General features: G+C 43.4%; 1 pseudogene; it reads right to left on the bottom strand.

Annotated features, from left to right (window-relative positions):
• Nucleotide 1: 1 nt before the first annotated feature.
• Nucleotides 2-5300, bottom strand: LOC112071139 (hemopexin-like; annotated as a pseudogene).
• Nucleotides 5301-6904: the final 1604 nt, after the last annotated feature.

Genomic DNA, 6904 nt, shown 5'->3' with positions numbered 1-6904 from the left:
GGCGCTGCACGGTTCGCTTCGCGCTGCACGGCGCTGCACGGGTTCGCTTCGCGCTGCACGGCGCTACACGGGTTTGCTTCGCGCTACACGGCGCTGCACGGGTTCGCTTCGCGCTGCACGGCGCTGCACGGGTTCGCTTCGCGCTACACGGCGCTGCACGGGTTCGCTTCGCGCTGCTACAGTACTTCCCCGTCACAGTTCCGGACCGAGGGTGGAACTTGGTGAACTGGTGTCCATGGAAACAGTAGTAGTGATCCGACCAGCGAAGGACTGAGGTGCAGTTAGGGAGGTGGGTCCAACTGGCCAGCCTTTACCTTCTTAGTGTAGGTGTCAAAGTGGAACACGTCATGCACTGGGGAGGAAGCAGGGTTGGAGTCAATAATATATAATAGCATTATATATTAGCTTTTATCCAAAGCCGTTTACAGTCATGTGTGCATAAATGTTTTACTTATGAGTGGTCCCAGAAATCGCCTTACCAACRGAGCTACAGAGGACATGTATTTAAATGTTTTTGTCTATCTTTGATAGAGATTGATTGTTGATTTGATAGAGATATGGGACATTTATTAGCTTACCCTTGAAGAATATGACAGAGTCTCGGCGACAATCTCCCCTTGGGACACACCACAGCAGCGTCCAGGTGGTCAGGGATACCAGGGAACACCTCAGAGATGTCCTTGGGGAAGCCCGTCTCCAGTTGGTGCTTGTAGTAGCTGAACACTTTGGTGTCCTGCACCAGAGCAACACAGGACAGAGGTCAGAGGTCAGCCACCTCAGAGATGTCCTTGGGGAAGCCCGTCTCCAGGACATGGCTACGCTCGTGGTAGCTGAACACCTTGGTGTCCTAGAGAGGAGAGAGGAGAGGAATCTTTATAACCTATCAGAGGGCAAGGTTGCGCTACTCCAATATCGTTTAGTACCTTGTTGTCCTAGAGTGGAGAGAGGAGGAGATGCAGGAGAGGAGGGTGGAGCTAATACCATATTGTTTAGTACCTTGTTGCCCTAGAGTGGAGAGAGGAGGAGATGCATGAGAGGAGGGTGGAGCTAATACCATATTGTTTAGTACCTTGTTGCCCTAGAGTGGAGGAGATGATGGAGAGGAGGGTGGAGCTACTACCATATTGTTAAGGCCAATCCAGTCTTTTTAGTATCTGGGTATAGAGGGTGTTTCTGGACAGGACCAATGTTCAGGTTTGTGGAGGAACTGATGTAATTAGTTACATGTCAAATCAAATCATATTGTATTTGTCACATACACGTGTTCAGCAGATGTTATTGCGGGTGAAGCAAAATGCTTGTGAATGTATTTTAGGTTGGGTGAACAAAAGGACTTGAATTCCTGTATGTGGTTACAATCACACCATGAGTCATTAATCATGAAACATACACCCCCGCCCTTCTTCTTCTTCCCGGAGAGATGTTATCTGATTACAACAACAAAAAACAGTAAATGTAATCAGTTACGTTACCAGCAAATATTARAGATACTTTTGAAAAACTAGATGATTACTTCTTGGATTACTTTTAAATTCAGAAAGGATGTTTGACAAAAAATTACATTATTACATCTTTGTTTTTAATTCAGAATTGAAAAAAAAAGTTTCAGTTTAAGTTTGTTCCACTTGAGTGAGTCTGACCACCAATCAGAGACCATTACGATGACACACCAAATGATGACCACCAATCAGAGACCACTATGATGACACACCAAATGACTACCAATCAGAGACCACTACGATGACACACCAAATGCGTTTGATGGATCGTTTTTGTCTTCTTCTAAATGCCTATTACTAAAAGTAATCCAAAAGTAACTGCAAGTAATCCAATTATGTTTGGATGATCCCAAAGTTACATTACTGATTACAATGTTGTACAGGTAACTAGCAACTGTAACAAATTAGAATTTAGAAAGTAACCTACCCAACCCTGCCAATGTTTCAGTAGATATCCCTAGGAGTTGAACATAAATTTTGGGATTTAAAAGACGTTCAAAAGACGATGTTTGACACATTTTGCTCACTGGAATGGTAAAAACAGGAAGTGAAATGTTAATACCAGGAAGAAGTAGGTATGCAGATGGTCTTTGTCGTTAGGCTGGTGGAGACAAAAAGCGGCATCAATGTGACCCAGGTGATGATGCTCGTCCAGCTCCTTGTAGGAACCGTTGATCAGCTCAGAGGGACCGTGGAAGCCGGCCCACATGTGGTCACCTGGCAGAACCAAAGCCACGCAGTCGGTCAAATCAGATTAATAAAGATCATCCACTAGGCAACAATTTTCTATCACTGTTTTCTAGAGAGGTCTGGGATGCATCTAAACATGCTGATCAATAACAGTTGTCACGTTGGCATAAATTATTCGGGAGACAGATGCAGGAATGTGTAAAAAGGGTTTTTAATTAAGCCCAAATTACGGCGCGCCGTGTAAAGGCACGGGGACGAAGATCAAACAAACACGTAACAAAACACAGGGTTGAAACCCAAAACAAAAGAGCGAGGAGTACTTCGAATAAATAACACAAGCGCACAATGATTAACACACGGGACGAGACCCGGAATCATCTGCACAATCCACAAGGAAACGAAAGCCCAAAACACACAGCACAGATACTCGCACGCACCAACAGACATTGTAACAATAATGGAACAGCCCCAATGGAAACCAAAGGACACACTTACACAAGTACTAATCCGTGGGAACAGGGGACAGGTGAGCGTAATGAAAGTTCCCGGAGGGATCCGTGACAATATTAGCAATAATACTGATCAATAATAATACAGATCAATAATAATACTGATCAATAATAATACTGATCAATAATAGATAAGTCGAATTATGACTCATCAATACTGAGAGACAGATGGGGTATCAGCCATGATTGATTGATTGTTTTTTATTTGAAAGTTTTAAAGAATTCAGTACATAGACACATGATACATACATGTCAGGGATATCACAATACAGTCASTCARTAACCACATTTCCATCCACAGTTTTTATGCAAGTAAAGTCATACCGTATATAAAAAATAAAGTGAAGTTTAAATAAAGTTTCAGTACAAWTTTATAAATGCCGACAGATCGTTTGTTCATTTGACACGGTGGGATCTTTTTGTGTCTGTAAAATTAATTATGCGAGAAATGGCGGGGGAAACGCCTTTATGCACAAATATTGATTTAACTTCATGTCAATAATGTTTGTAACATGTTTTGTACTGCTACCATGTTGTTCTGTTGCCATGTTGTGTTGCTACCATTTTGTTGTCATGTTGGGTTGAGATACTGACGTGATCTTCATGTCTGGGTTGGCGCCCCCCCTTGGTTTGTGCTGTGGTGGAGATCTTTGTGGGCTATACTCGGCCTTGTCTCAGGATTGTAAGTTGGTGGTTGAAGATATCCCTCTAGTGGTGCGGGGGCTGTGCTTTGGCAAAGTGGGTGGGGTTATATCCTTCCTGTTTGGCCCTGTCCGGGGGTATCATCGGATGGGGCCACAGTGTCTCCTGACCCCTCCTGTCTCAGCCTCCAGTTTTATGCTGCAGTAGTTTATGTGTCGGGGGCTAGGGTCAGTTGGTTATATCTGGAGTACTTCTCCTGTCTATCCAGTGTCCTGTGTGAATTTAAGTATGCTCTCTCTAATTCTCTCCTTCTCTCTTTCTTTCTCTCTCGGAGGACCTGAGCCCTAGGACCATGCGTCAGGACGACCGGCATGATGACTCCTTGCTGTCCCCAGTCCACCTGGCCTTGCTGCTGTTCCAGTTTCAACTGTTTCTGCCTGCGGTTATGGAACCGCCACCTGTCCCAGACCTGCTGTTTTCAACTCTTAATGATCAGCTATGAAAAGCCAACTGACATTTATTCCTGATATTTATTTGACCATGCTGGTCATTTATGAACATTTTGAACATCTTGGCATGTTCTGTTATAATCTCCACCCGGCACAGCCAGAAGAGACTGGCCACCCCTCATAGCCTGGTTCCTCTCTAGGTTTCTTCCTAGGTTTTGGCCTTTCAGGGAGTTTTTCCCAGCCACCGTGCTTCTACACCTGCATTGCTTGCTGTTTGGGGTTTTAGGCTGGGTTTCTGTACAGCACTTCGATATATTAGCTGATGTACGAAGGGCTATATAAAATAAACTTGATTTGATTGATTGTGTTGCTACCATGTTGTTGTCATGTTGTATTGCTACCATGTTGTTGTCATGTTGTATTGCTACCATGTTGTTGTCATGTTGTGTTGCTACCATGTTGTTGTCATGTTGTGTTGCTACCATGTTGTTGTCATGTGTTGCTACCATGCTGTGTTGTCGTGTGTTGCTGTTTTGCTATGTTGTTATCTTAGGTCTCTCTTTATGTAGTGTTGTGTTGTCTCTCTTGTCGTGATGTGTGTTTTGTCCTATATTTTTAATCGCAGCCCCCGTCCCCGCAGGAGGCCTTTTTCCTTTTGGTAGAACGTCATTGTAAATAAGAATTTGTCCTTAACTGACTTGCCTAGTTAAATAAAGTGATGACACGGTGTGTGGTCCTCAAACTACGACTCGGGAAACCACACAGTTAATTAGGCTACTGACAAAATAAATGATGCTATAACTTCACAGGGTTGTGAAAGTGCACGGTAATCTTTATGCTCTTTTTCCAATAAATATAGAAGGGTCTCATTGTCCATAATAATCTCATCATGTAGACTGGCCTAACCGCTCTGTGTCTGCCAGCTCTTGGCTAGAGCACAGATGCCAAGACCAGGAACATTTGCTATTTAACTTAACAGTTTTTTGTGACAAATCTTAATCGTTAGAGTTGAAAATGAGATGGGGAAACACATTGAACTTTCGATTTTTATTAGGTACATAAAAACATAAGCGAAAAAAGTACATTTTGTGTGCACTACATCTCCACGCACTGACCTTAGAGATCCTTGTTTATGTCTCTATTTTGGTTTGGTCAGGGCGTGAGTTGGGGTGGACATTCTATGTTTTGGTCTCCTCCCTTAGACAATCTTTACAGTGCACTATATCATCACGCACTGATTTTTAAATCTGCTACAAATCCGTTTGGTGGAAACGCACGACTGGTGAGGAAAATACTTATATTTTCATTTTTGCGGACTTTTGAATATTCACATGAAAATCTGTCGCCAATTGGATGGAAACCTAGCTACTTATTTAAATGGTGGTGCATAATGGAACGTGTCAGTTAGTTACCCTTGAAGAAGTAGGTGATTCTCTTAGCGTCCGGGGGTGATCGCATCAAACTCAATCTCTTCACAACGGTCCATCTGGGCTCCATGGTGATCTGGTCCAGCTAGGGTTGCAAAGGGAGGGTGTATTACTGGAAACTTTCAAAGTGTCACACCCTGATCTGTGTCATCTGTCTTTGTGACTTTCTCCACACCCCCTCCAGGTGTCGCCCATCTTCCCCATTATCCCCTGTGTATTTATACCTGTGTTCTCTGTTTGTCTGTTGCCAGTTTGTCTTGTTTGTCATGACAACCAGGGTTGTTGTTATCAGCTCCTGCTTTTCCCAGTCTCTCCTTTTTCTCTCCCTCCTGGTTTTGACCCTTGCCTGTCCTGACTCTGAGCCCGCCTGCCTGACCACTCTGCCTGAGCCTGCCTGCCGTCTGCCCCACCTCTGGATTGCTGACCTCTGCCTACCCTGACCCTGACTGCCGTCTGGTACCGTTGCCCCACCTCTGGTTTACTGACCCCTGCCTGCCTTGACCTGTCTATTGCCTGCCCCTGTTGGATTATTAAACCATTGTGAATTTGACGTGTCTGCATCTGGGTCTTACCTCGATTCCTGATACAAAGGGAGGGTATATTACTGGAAACTTTCAAAGTTGACCAGTAAACTACTGTAACGGTTGCTTTCCTCCTCCTCGGATGAAGAGAAGGAGTAAGGGTCGGACCAAAACGCAGCGTTGAATGAAGACATAATGACATTTATTTACAGACAGACGAAGACGGTAAAACTTTTACACAAACTACAAAACAACAAACGACGTAGACAGACCTGAACTTGAGAACTTACATATACACGAAGAACGCACGAACAGGTACAGACTACACAAACGAACGAAAACACGAAACAGTCCCGTGTGGTACATACAGACACAGACACAGGAACAATCACCCACAAACAAACAGTGAGAACAGTCCTACCTTAATATGGTTCTCAATCAGAGGAAACGTCAAACACCTGCCTCTAATTGAGAACCATATCAGGCAACACATTTAACCCAACATAGAAACACATAACATAGAATGCCCACCCCAACTCACGCCCTGACCAACTAAACACATACAAAAACAAGGAAAACAGGTCAGGAACGTGACAACTACCATAATGTTAGTAACTTTCAGTTTATTTGGAATTATTTAAAATTACATAGTGGCCTTTTTGGGTACTTCAGATGAATAAGCATAATTTCTTTTCAAACTGAAAATCTGTTGTTTCTATGTGAAACAGTTGTGTTACAGTTCAGTCTTCTGTGATGTAAATAACGTGTAATATTGGGATGCAACTCAACATGTAATACATTTCAACTTTATATCTGACATGGTACAAGTGTTGTCTTTTTTTCTTTTTTTTTAAGCCCATAAACGTGTGTGTGAGGTGTATATACTTCTGTTTCAAAGTAGATTTGTTTAAGACTACCCAGAATCCCTCTGTGTGACCCTGATTTAGCCCACTGCAGTAAGAGGTTAACTGAAAACAATGCCATTGTTGATTGGTACTGCTACCATATTGTCCCCCCCCCGTTACTGTGCCTATTGCTGTTTTCACAATGTGCTGTTTTAACCCCCCCTGCTTATGTGCCTCTGCTGTTCTCACAATGTGCTGTTTTAACTCCCCCCCTGTTATGAGCCTCTGCTGTTCTCACAATGTGCTGTTTAACCCCCCTGTT

The sequence above is a fragment of the Salvelinus sp. IW2-2015 genome, unplaced genomic scaffold (genome assembly GCF_002910315.2).
Source record: "Salvelinus sp. IW2-2015 unplaced genomic scaffold, ASM291031v2 Un_scaffold1527, whole genome shotgun sequence".
NCBI classification, from domain to species: domain Eukaryota; kingdom Metazoa; phylum Chordata; class Actinopteri; order Salmoniformes; family Salmonidae; genus Salvelinus; species Salvelinus sp. IW2-2015.
The sequence above is the reverse complement of the archived record's forward strand: the minus strand, read 5'-3'. Positions and strand labels throughout refer to the sequence as shown.